At 39.3% G+C, this 11393-nt stretch overlaps 1 protein-coding gene across 5 annotated transcripts in view; it reads right to left on the bottom strand.

Moving 5' to 3' along the window:
• LYPD6B (LY6/PLAUR domain containing 6B) overlaps positions 1–11393 on the bottom strand; it is a 181705-nt gene that overhangs the window by 17948 nt on the left and 152364 nt on the right. For 4 of the 5 annotated variants that reach the window (XM_036928315.2, XM_036928316.2, XM_036928317.2 and 1 more), the window contains one exon: positions 1952–2017. The gene's annotated coding sequence lies outside the window, so the exon portion shown is untranslated. Of the gene's footprint in view, positions 1–1951; positions 2018–5497; positions 5518–11393 lie in introns of those variants that run through there. The other variant, XM_057505617.1, reaches the window with a different exon arrangement.

The following is an 11393-nucleotide window of genomic DNA, read 5'->3' on the forward strand; positions in this document are numbered from 1 at the left end:
GAATCCTTACAAGATGTGCTTTAAAAAGCACAAGCTCTGTGCTCTTCCTGTTCCTTACCTTGTACTTCCTGCTCCTCTTTGAAGGCCCTGTTCCAATCTTTCTTGTGCCATACATCTTTATGAGTCCCCTCTGGCCCATGGGTTACTAGTCTCTGCCGTGACAAAAGCCTGGCATTTGTTTGGAGACATAAGACTGTCCATCCTGACTTCACACTGGCTTGGGCGCAGCAAGTTCCAGTCCTTATTTGGAGATACGCTGAAAGTCTCCAAAGGCCTCACACAACGGCTGACATTACCAATGACATTTTTTTACAAAACTTAAAATTGTACCTAAGTTTATCATGGTGAGCATCTAGTAATATATATAATTGTCCAACCACTATGTTGTAACATTGGAAACCAATATAATATTGGACATCAACTATACTTCAATAAAATTTTTAAAAAATAAAGTCAAAAAAACAATTTTAGAAAAGCTTTTTTATCTTTGCTACCAACAGAATTTCCATTTCCATTCTGATTGTTCATTTAGATTGTAGGCTAACTGTGGAGACTGTGAGAGCTCTATCTGCAGCAACTGAAGGTTGGCCTGATGATGGCCCAGTGCTTTCACGTTTGTTCAACACACACCATGCTGGGTTTTAAAACTGCTGTGACCACACAGTCTCCCCAAGCTAGGCTAGTAGAGTGCAGTGGGAGTGGACCCTGCTGGGCTTTCAGTTTTTGCCCCTCCAGACTCACCCCTCACCCTTCTCCAACCTGCTCTGTGCCCCGGGAAGCCAGGCTACAGAGACCACTCCACAGTTCCCTTTTCCACAGGCTTCTGGTTTGTTTTCGCTGATGGCCGAATGGAGGGTGAGAAGAGGGCGAGACTGAGGTATTCCAGTGACTCACTCCCTGCCAGGCTGTCATCACATCCCTCAGCTCCTGTCAGGCGGCTGACTCCACAGCCACCCCTTCCTGGGCTCTGACAGCCATTCTCTCCCCCTGTCCTTCAGGCCTGTAGGACAGAAATGGCTCTTCTCTGTTGCCAACTCTGGAGCCTGGGACCGTCTCTTGTTGGTCTCTCTCAATGTAGCCCATGCCACTCTATAAAGAGCCCCTTATTATTTCTCCATGGTGACACTAGTCTGGCTCCTGCCAAGACCCTGCCTGAGCCTTGAATGTAGTCTTGAAACACCCAGAAAAGATCCACTTTGGACCAAAGTGTCATGGCCTAGTGTTCCCGCAGAGTATTACAGCACAGCTGTAGTGAAGAGACAGTATCCCTTTACGAGAACAGTGTAAGAACAGATGTTACTGTCGGGCTGTAAGAAACCAACAATGGGCTTTATGCCACAGACCAGTCCAGGTAAGAATGAAGGCTTTGGAAAGGAAATGAGGATACTAATCAGAAGATAAATCTAGCTAAAGATCATCTTGTCATCTCATGAAAATACCACAAGCCCATCAAAATTTAGCTTTTTCTGCTCTGACCACGGCTGAAGAGCATCATTAAAAGGAGAAAAAACATAGGCAAGATTCTTGAACTTCAATAAAAGAGGTGGGAATACAGACACGTATTGTTATGGACACTGCAGCCCACTGAAGCTCACCGCCCTCAGGGCTGTGCCCTCTTATTGCACTCCAGTACCTATAAATATCTGCAAGAGGTGTAAGTTGATTTCAATACAGTAAATTCACTGAAAGCTGGATCCCATATTAGAGCAATGGTGCCTTGTCCTATAGTCTCCTTCCTAAGATCTTGTATTTCAAGAAACAACACTATTTTGACAGGACAGTGGGTTTCCCACTTAAATTCAGAATCTTCCCTTGAACTGCCCTGTGGCTGTTCTTTGGGTCACCTCTCATCTTCTGCAGTCCCAAACCTCCCTATTGGGACAATGTTTTCAGCAGCCTCATTTGCCCAGAGAAGCTCTGTATTTCCCCTTCCAAGGTTGCTCATACCCACCTTTCCTAATCAATTTTCTTTCCTCTTCCTCCTTTTCCACTCCCTGCTACACGCACTCAAGGACACCTGAAAGGAGAAAAAAAAAAAAAAGATCAGCTCGAAATGTACATTGAGATCTCATTCATATTCTGTACCAATTTCCAGACCATAAAACTCCTTATTGGCAGAGAAAGTGTTCTATGATAATACCAAAAATAGTCCCTTTTACCTTGTGCTTAAAATAAAGCACACCTTGAATGTACTTTTTAAAACAGTAGCATGCAACAACAGAAATCAAACAGGTCAAAAAAGAGAATTTCCCATTTTTATTCCCTTTTTTTTGCTAGTAAACACAAAGACCCTCTTCACTGAAAGCACCTACAGAGAGAAGGTGAGCTTAGGGATTGGTAAAGGTGGTACCTGGAAAGTGAGGGGAATAATAAAGCATGCATGACCCTATTATTTAGAGTGTGCCAGAACGTAGAGACTGCTGTAGCTGATGCCCGACTCAACATCAATGATGCAAAGATAACTGCTGGTCTACAGAGTTGCATTTCTGGGCTCTTGTCTTCCACTTTTACCATTCTAGCAGTCAGCACAGTGCCTGGACATCAGTAGGTATGTGCATTTCAAGGGGGAAAAAGTATCAAGATTTGTCTCTGCTAAGTGTTTTAAATGTCTTTCCCACAATAGCTCATATTAGAAGTCATCTCCCTCAGACTTTTCCAGAAAAGCTATTTAGTTAGGTAAATTTAGTACCATCTCCCAGAAAAAGGGCTGAGACTACTACATCGTCATCCCTTTTCCTGGGAAATGCAGCAGAGACACCAGCCAACACAGGCAGCCTTGGAGTTCAGGGTTCCTGCCTGTCCTGTCCAGGCCCAGAGCAGAGTGACACACAGCCTCCTTGGCACGCTGCCCCTGGCCCTCGCTGCTCGGCAGCACACTTCATGGCTTTGATCAACTCCCCAGACACGCATGCCACAAATTTACGCCTTCTCTATCATCAACCTTTCTGATTTTACAAAAACAGAACCAGGATTGGCTATTTCGAATGGAAAGTAAGCTTCACCACAAAAACATGTACTTTTTTCCTCTGCCAGTTCTTCATCTTCCTCCACCTTCGAGATGAGGACCTGCCCCTGCTTTCAGGTTCTTATGTTATTACCATTTCCTTTCCTATAGTGTGTTATTAACTGTTACTTTCCTTAGGGACCACATTCACTCTCGCACATTCAACTCCCGTTCTTTGTTGATTTCTAAACCACCAGGCCTATCCCTGACCTGAAAGGCTGGATTGTAAACTATAATTTTCTGCCATTTCTACACGGCATGAGTTGGAGTAGATCGCTTACTATTTCCTTTGGGAATGACTAATCCTGATAGACATTAAAACATCCTCTAGTGCTATAACAACTAAAATAGTATAGTAGTAGCATATGAGTGGACAGCCAAATGGAACAGATAGAGTCCAGGAATAGACTCAAATACACATGGGAAATTGCTGTATGGTAAAGGTGGCTTCTCAAACTACTAAGATAAGAATACCCTTAAAAAATGAGTTGGGACAACTGGGTTGCTAGGAAAAAAATAAGGTTGGATACATAGCTTACATTGTACATACATACACAGAGCCATAAAATTCCCAGAAAAGAAAAATCTGAACACAAAACGGTATTAGATAATCTTAAGGAATTATTTGTATAATAATGATATAGAGGTTATGTTCTAAAAAGTCCTCACATGTTGATGTACATTGATGTACTGATAAAATAATACAATGTCTGGGGTTTGCATTAAATATTCTCAAAATGGATGGAAGACTAGATAAAACAAGATTGGCGAAATATTCCTAATTGTTGAAGCTGTCAGAAGGATAGTCAGGGTTTATATTTTGTTATCTAATTTGTATATGCTTACAATTTTCCATAATAAATTTTTTTTTTAAGTACCAGAAAAGAATATGAGTGGCTTCACTGGAGTGGGGAAAGGCCTTTCTAACTATGACTCAAAACTCAACAAATATAAAATTAAAGTTTGATAAATTTAATTGTATTTAACAATAACTTCTGCACATTAAGATATAGATATAGATATAGATATAGATATAGATATAGATATAGATATAGATATACACATACACATACACTATAAACCAAGTCAAGAAACAAATACCAACATGGATAAAATATTTTCAATCCATGTCACAGACAAAACAATGGATAATATCACTAATATGGAAAAAACTACTAGAAATCAGTAAGAAAATTATCAGCAACCCAACAGAAATATTAGCAAAGAACATTGACATTTCAGGAAAAGTAAATAAAATGGCCTTTAAACATGATGAAAGTTGAACATCTTTTTAAATAGGAGAAATGCAAATTAAAAATTTACTTTGTAACTTCCAGAATTATCTTTTGAGGCTCTGAGATCCCAGATTTCAGGCTTATAAGTAGGCGAGAAGAGGTAGCCTTGGAAGCCTCTCTCATAGCCCCTAGCATGAAGCCTTATCAGTAAGAGGAGGCTATAACCCACTGCTAGGAGAGGATGCAAAGGTTCCTTGTAAAGGGGCAAGTCCACATAGTAAGGAGGTAAGTTCTTGCTATTTAGCTGAGTGGCATGCTAAATATTTTGCTATACTTTGGCCTATTCTCAGCATTTCAATTTCCTCACATGTAGAATCAAGGGGTAAAAGTTAGGGCTAACATTGGACAAGTTACTAAACCTCCCTATGCCTCAGTTTCCTCATCATAAAAAGAAAATAAAAAAACAATGACCTCATGTGAATGAACTAATGTCTCAAGCACACAGAATACAGAATAATATTTGGAAGACAGTACGAACTCAGTAAATATTATCTATCCACAGGTAGGTAACATCTCAAAGGGGAGAATGTTTAAAACTGTGGAACCAACTTCGTAGGGCTACCTCCTGAGAAGTTACAGGAGAGCAAAAGTACTGGGAATCTACACCCAGGAAGAGACCATCTAGAAAGTTACAAAAATGCTTCCTCAGGTCATTTGCTCTTAGGGAAGAAAATGGAGTCAAACTCTGACAGAAAATGAAAGGATGAACATTTTCCTGGCTAAAAGCTTGAAAAAAATAGACCTTTATGACACAAAAATTTCATCCAGTATTTCTTTCCTTATACACTCATTTCAAATGTATGTTTTAATTCATTTCATAAGATAACTTCATAAATTATTACTCTAAATTCTCTTAATGGATTAAGCACATTTATTCAATTAATCAGTTGATATTTATGGAGCACCTATGTGCCAGGCATTGTGTGGTTCACTGCCATAGCTTCAGGGCCTAACACAAAGTCCCTGATCTTGGAGATCTGACTTTCCAATGACTTGCTAAAGGTTTTCTCCCTGTGCCCTCATGCAGAATAATTTCCTTTAAGCTAACACTTATTACAGGATTAACGGTGATTAGTGCAATTAATGCATTTAATTCTCACTACATCCCTGTAAGGTGGGTACTATTATCATCCCCACTTTACAGATGAGGAATCTGAAATTAAAAGAGGGAATAAGTAACTTACCCAAAGGTACAAACCTAGTAAATTGAATAGAATCTCAAGTCAGGTCCAATTCCAAACTTTCCCATTTTAATCCCTAAACTGCCTTCAAAATTTCTGAAGTATAGTTGGTTTATAATAGTCTGTTCTGCATTTTCTTTGTTTGGTTTGCTGTGTTTCTCGTCTTCTGCTCAGTGCCTTTCTAGCATCTAGAAAATGATCATTTAAAAGCAATTGCATCAAATCATGGGACCATGCCAGAGCAGGCTAAGAAACGACAGCCAATTGTACATAAATATTTAAATATATGCATTACACTCCATTTAGTGCATTATTCAGATTCTGGGTTTATACAAAAAGGTTTCTGGAACTCGCCAGCTGCTTCCTTTTGTGATCTCAATGATTTTCACCCAAACAAGACTCAAAGGACCCATTTTCCAAATCAGATTCCTTATACTTTTACCTAGTCACTGATGTCATTTGCCTTTTCTGCCAACCCTAAACTGACTAGGGAGGAAAATCAATTTGAATTCTCTCTCCCTAACTGCTTCCTTTCCTTTTACCCAAAACTTGCCATTTTCCCCCCCTAAAACCCCCTAAGCAAAATCCATAGTTCAGTGAAATGACTGTGATTAAGCAAATTATGAACCAGTTCAGGGAGTCACTCTAATTGCTCTAATCAGAGATACTTTCCTGGCTGTGCTCCGGGGAGGCCTGGTCGGCCTAGAACACTCACTCCCTGGCCGGGGGCAGAGTATCAGCAGAAGGCAATCACTGCTGCTATTTTTCTAGGTTAATGTGAACTTGTTCAAATTTGGGGCTTCAGACCCTTGTTATTCCCCTCAGTGATTTAACTGGCCCACTGAAAAGAATCTGGCCTGTAATCCCTGAATGCCCCAGAAGTCAGTGCAATGAGTCAGACCATGAGGTCAGATTCTTGGATGGGACGAAGCACTGTGTGTGCAAATGGAGGTGTCTCCCTCTCTTACTATACTGAAGCTCCTTGAAGGCAGGAACAGTCTTTCACCTCTAGCAATGGGCTTAGCACAGAGCAGGGGCCCAAATATTTGCTGAATATTGTGTAATGAAGAAAGAAAATGTGTGAGTCATATTTTCTTTTTTTTAATTGACGTATCATTGATATACAATCTTATATTGGTTTCAAATATATATCACAGTGGTTTAAGTTACCCATGTTATTAAATCCTCACCACATCTAGTATAGTTACTATCTGTCAATATAGAAAGATGTTACAGAATCACTGACTATATTCTCCGTGCTGTACTATCCCTGTGACCACCTTGTGATTGAGAATTTTTGTGCTCCTTTATCCCCCTCACCCTCCACCACTCCCAATCTCTCCCCCATGGTAACTGCTAGTCACTTCTCAGTGTCTGTAAGTCTACTGCTATTTTATTCATTGTTTTGCTTTTATATTCCACAAATAAGTGAAATCATATGGTATTTGTCTTTCTCCATTTCACAGCATTATAGCCTTTGGATCTATCCATGTTGTTCCAAATGGCAGGATTTCTTTTTTTATGGCTGAATAATATTCCATTGTGTATATGTACCACATCTTCTTCATCCTTTCATCTGATGGGCACTTAGGTTGCTTCCATATCTTGGCTATTGTAAATAATGCAGCAGTAAACATAGGGGTGCATATTAGCTTCTCGAGTCAGGGATTTTGTTTTCTTTGGGTAAATTCCTAGAAGTGGAATTACTGGGTTGAATGGCATTTCTGTTTTTAGTTTTTTGAGGAACTTTCATACTGCTTTCCACAACAGTTATACCAATTTACAGTCCCACCAACAGTACAGAAGGGTTCCCTTTGCTCCACATCCTCACCAACACTTGTTATTTCTTGTCTTTGGGACAGTGACCATTCTGACTGGTGTGAGGTGATAAACTCATTGTGGTTTTGATTTGATTAGTGATATGGAGCATCTTTTCATGTGACTGTTGACCATCTGTATTTCTTCTTTGGAGAATGTCTATTCAGGTCATCCACCCATTTTGTAATAGGGTTATTTGTTTTTTGGGTGTTGAGGCATATGAGTTCTTTATATATTTTGGGTGTTAACCCCATATCAGGTAAATTGTTTATGAATATATTCTCCCATACTGTAGGTTGCCTTTTTGTTCTGCTGATGGTGTCCTTTGCTGTACAGAAGATTTTTAGTTTGATGTAGTCCCACTTGTTCATTTCTGATTTTTTCCCTTGCCCAAGGAAATGTGTCCAGGAAAAAATTGCTCATACTTATTTATGTTCAACAGATTTTTGCCTATGTTTTCTTCTAAGAATTTTATGGTTTCATCTTTCATTCAGCTCTTTGATCCATTTTGAGTTTACTTTTGGGTATGGAGTTAGACAGTGATCCAATTTCATTTTCTTGCCTGTAGCTGTCTAATTTTCCCAACACCAATTATTGAAGGGGCTGTCTTTTCTCCATTGTATATTCATGGTTCCTTTATAGCATATGTGTGTAGGTTTATATCTGGGCTCTCTATCCTGTTCCATTTATCTATGGGTCTGTTCTTGTGCCGGTATCATACTGTTTTGATTACTGTGGCTTAGTAATATAGCTAAGTCAGGGTTCATAATACTCCCAGCTTTGTTCTTCTTTTTCATAATTGCTTTCGCTATTCAGGGTCTTTTGTGGTTCCATATGAATTTTAGGACTATTGTTCTAGCTCTTGAAAAATGCTGTTGGTATTTTGATAGGGATTGCACTGAATTTGTAAGTTACTTTGGACAGAATGGCCATTTTTGACAATATTAATTATTTCTATTCATGAGCAGGGATAGATTTCCATTTATTTGTGTCTTTTTAAATTTCTCTCATGATTTTCTTATAGTTTTCAGAGTTCAGGTCTTCTACCTCCTTGGCTAGGTTAATTCATAGGTATTTTATTCTTTTGATGCAATTGTAAATGGAATTGTTTTCCTGATTCTCTTTCTGCTAGTTCATTGTTATTATATAGGAATGCAACAGATTTCCGTGTTTTAATTTTACATCCTACAACTTTGCTAAATCCAGTTATTAGTTCTAATAGTTTTTGGTGGATTCTTTAGGGTTTTCCATGTACAATATCATGTCATCTGCAAGTCACATTTTCTTTTAAGGAGCGCTTTATGGAACAATGGATTTAATAGTAAGAAAAAAGTACTTGCACAGGGTATGTGGAAATTGCATTCTACACTTAAATGAGAATACTGCAAGGACATGGCTAGTGCTGAGGCATATTTTATAGCAAACATTATCTGAGTTCTCACCATTACAACTGTTCAAGGTTGCAAGTCTATATGAGGAAGAGAAAGAGATTGAGGTTAAGTACAGAAGTATCAAACTGACACCGAATCAGGAGCAACCATCAGGAGAACAGTAGTAAGAGCAATAACCAACATTCTAGCAATCTTGATTTAGTTATGAAATCCTTCAAGGAAAATTCAAGAACCTCAGGAATATAGTACTTTAATGATGCCTACTTGGTTGGTTGTATAGTAAAATACTGCCACTGTTGCTTAAGCTATTAACTTTCTACACCTTTTAGCAAGTGTGGCTCAGGAAGGAGAGTTGAGAGAGCACTGTAGCAAGAATTCCTTTGGGTCTGGGTTCACTGGGCCCTCCCTGCAAGACAGAGCTAAGAAATCTGGCAATGTTTTTGGTCATGCTGCAGCATGGCAACACAATGTATTCCATGTGTTTGCTTTCCTTTCGCATGGGTAATTATGGTGAACACTGGATTAGAAGTGTCATGTTTTAGCATCATCAATCCAAAGTTATCCTTGGGGTTCTTCTTAGCTGAGAAAGTAGTAATCAAACTTTTGAATGAAAAATGCAGATACATTCACACACAGATATATATATATATATACACCTACCCACATGTGTGAATGCCTCATATTCATTTAATAAGTGGTCTAGGATACCTACTGTGCGTTAGATGAGGAATTAGAAATAAAAATCTAAGACATGCTCCATGCCCTGAAGTGACCTGAATATAGTGTGAAGGCAGTCTACATACAAACACAAAACATGTGGTAGTTGCTATAGGGACAGTGGATTATGGAGTCTTGTTAATGCTACTACATTTACTTTCTAAAATGCTAGTGATTGCTGTAGCTTGTGGTAGGTAGGTAAGGAAGCATATTATTGATGCTGAAACTATTTAGGCAGGGAGGCTCCCAGAAATAAGCAAATCTGAGGGAAAATCTACATACATTTAGTTTGGCCAAGCAGAGAAAATGTCTCAGAAAAACTTTTTCTTTAAAAAAGAAGGAAACATGCTAGCAGAGACTTTCTGCAGATTATCACCAGAAAAAATGAATGGGTGCAGACAAGCCCTTAGGTTTGCAGCACTGATCACTTATCAGATTGAGGCTCTGTTTCTATATCCTAAACTAGGAATTGGGTGGTCTAGTAGTTTGAAGATTTTTCAGCAAACTTCATAGTTCCCACATCTCCATTCATGCTTCAGAAATTTCACCTTTCCAACAAAGTTCAATTCTTCCAGAAACATAAGCTACACTACATATATCAAGCTTGGACAGAGGAAAATAAGTCAAGTTTTACTGATCCCCAGCTTACTCATTTCAAATTAAATCTCCAGTGCGGTAAGAGGTAACCAGTGTTCTCTTGCCCCTGAAGGAGAGTTTATCACAACATGTTCAACTTATTTTCCTGAAGGCATTCTAGTAATCTTTAAAAATGGTGTATTTCCCTATGATGCAAAATGCAATAATGTTCACTTAAATGAAGTATTTGCCATCCACTTACTGACGGGTTAAGGGCATTCCCTCTTACAATGGACATAACTTAATGCAAGAGCCTGTTTTCCAGGAACATCTTTGACTAGGCAAAACTTGGGCACAAAGTCATGTGGAATGTTAATGTACATAATCTCCAAAAGCCAGCAAAAGGCTCTCCTGCTGTTTTGGACTGAAGCAGCCTCCTCAGCGAATCCCCACATAGTTCTGATGTCTTGGCAGCATCCTTGCTCACATTCTCCCCGCTTGCTGTGAGCACCTGCAGAGGTTTTCAAAGCTACCTTGACCAAGCACTGACTGCCAGACTCATTACAACTGGTCCTAGGACTGAATTCTACCTTGTGTGAACTTTCAAGAGTATTTCAACAAATGATTATTTACCCTGCTTCTAAGATCTTCCACATCCATTTTAAATCCTTAGGAGTTCAGGCTTGCTTTGGGAGAATGCCAGAATTTCAAGGATCCTTCTGATAATTAAATGACCTCTAAGCTGGCGCACCAACAAATAAGTTCTGGGAAAATATCAGAGACACAAATTCTATTAAACAAATCCCTGTGAAGTACCTACTGCAGGGCCAGCACTGTGATAACCACTGAGGGGTTGCACTGGAGCTTCGATTTTACATGTAAGAAAAAGCTTTGATCTAAAGAACTGGCGAGACCAGATACCACACATGAAATTACTGTAGTGAGTACAGGACAGATGATGATTAATAATTAAAACAAGCACTCTAGGACAGTAAGGGATAGTAATATCTTATAATATCCTACTTTTACTGAAGAGCAAAACCTGAAAAATGAAAAGGGCACAAAGTAGATAAAGTGCATTTACACACAATACTTCTTTTGGTTCTTAAAGCCACATGGTGAGGTAGGCAAGGGAGATACTGTCCTATTAACCCCATTTTATAGATGAGGAGACTGAGACCCAAAGAGGCCAAGGGGCTTAGCCAAGGGCACCTTTGCAAGTAAGTGGCGGAATTCCAGGACAGCAGTCCTAGTGTTGTCTCATGTTCTGTAACTTTGGTACCACCCATGCTGCCTCCTTGCTAAGTACCATGGGCAGGAGAAGAGAGAATGTGGAAGGGATTAACGGGTAAGCTGTAAATGACACTGACAGGCTACAGAAAGGATATAGGGTCTTCATGGGGAAAGGAAG

This window comes from Manis pentadactyla, chromosome 8 (genome assembly GCF_030020395.1).
Source record: "Manis pentadactyla isolate mManPen7 chromosome 8, mManPen7.hap1, whole genome shotgun sequence".
Taxonomy (NCBI): Eukaryota; Metazoa; Chordata; class Mammalia; order Pholidota; family Manidae; genus Manis; species Manis pentadactyla.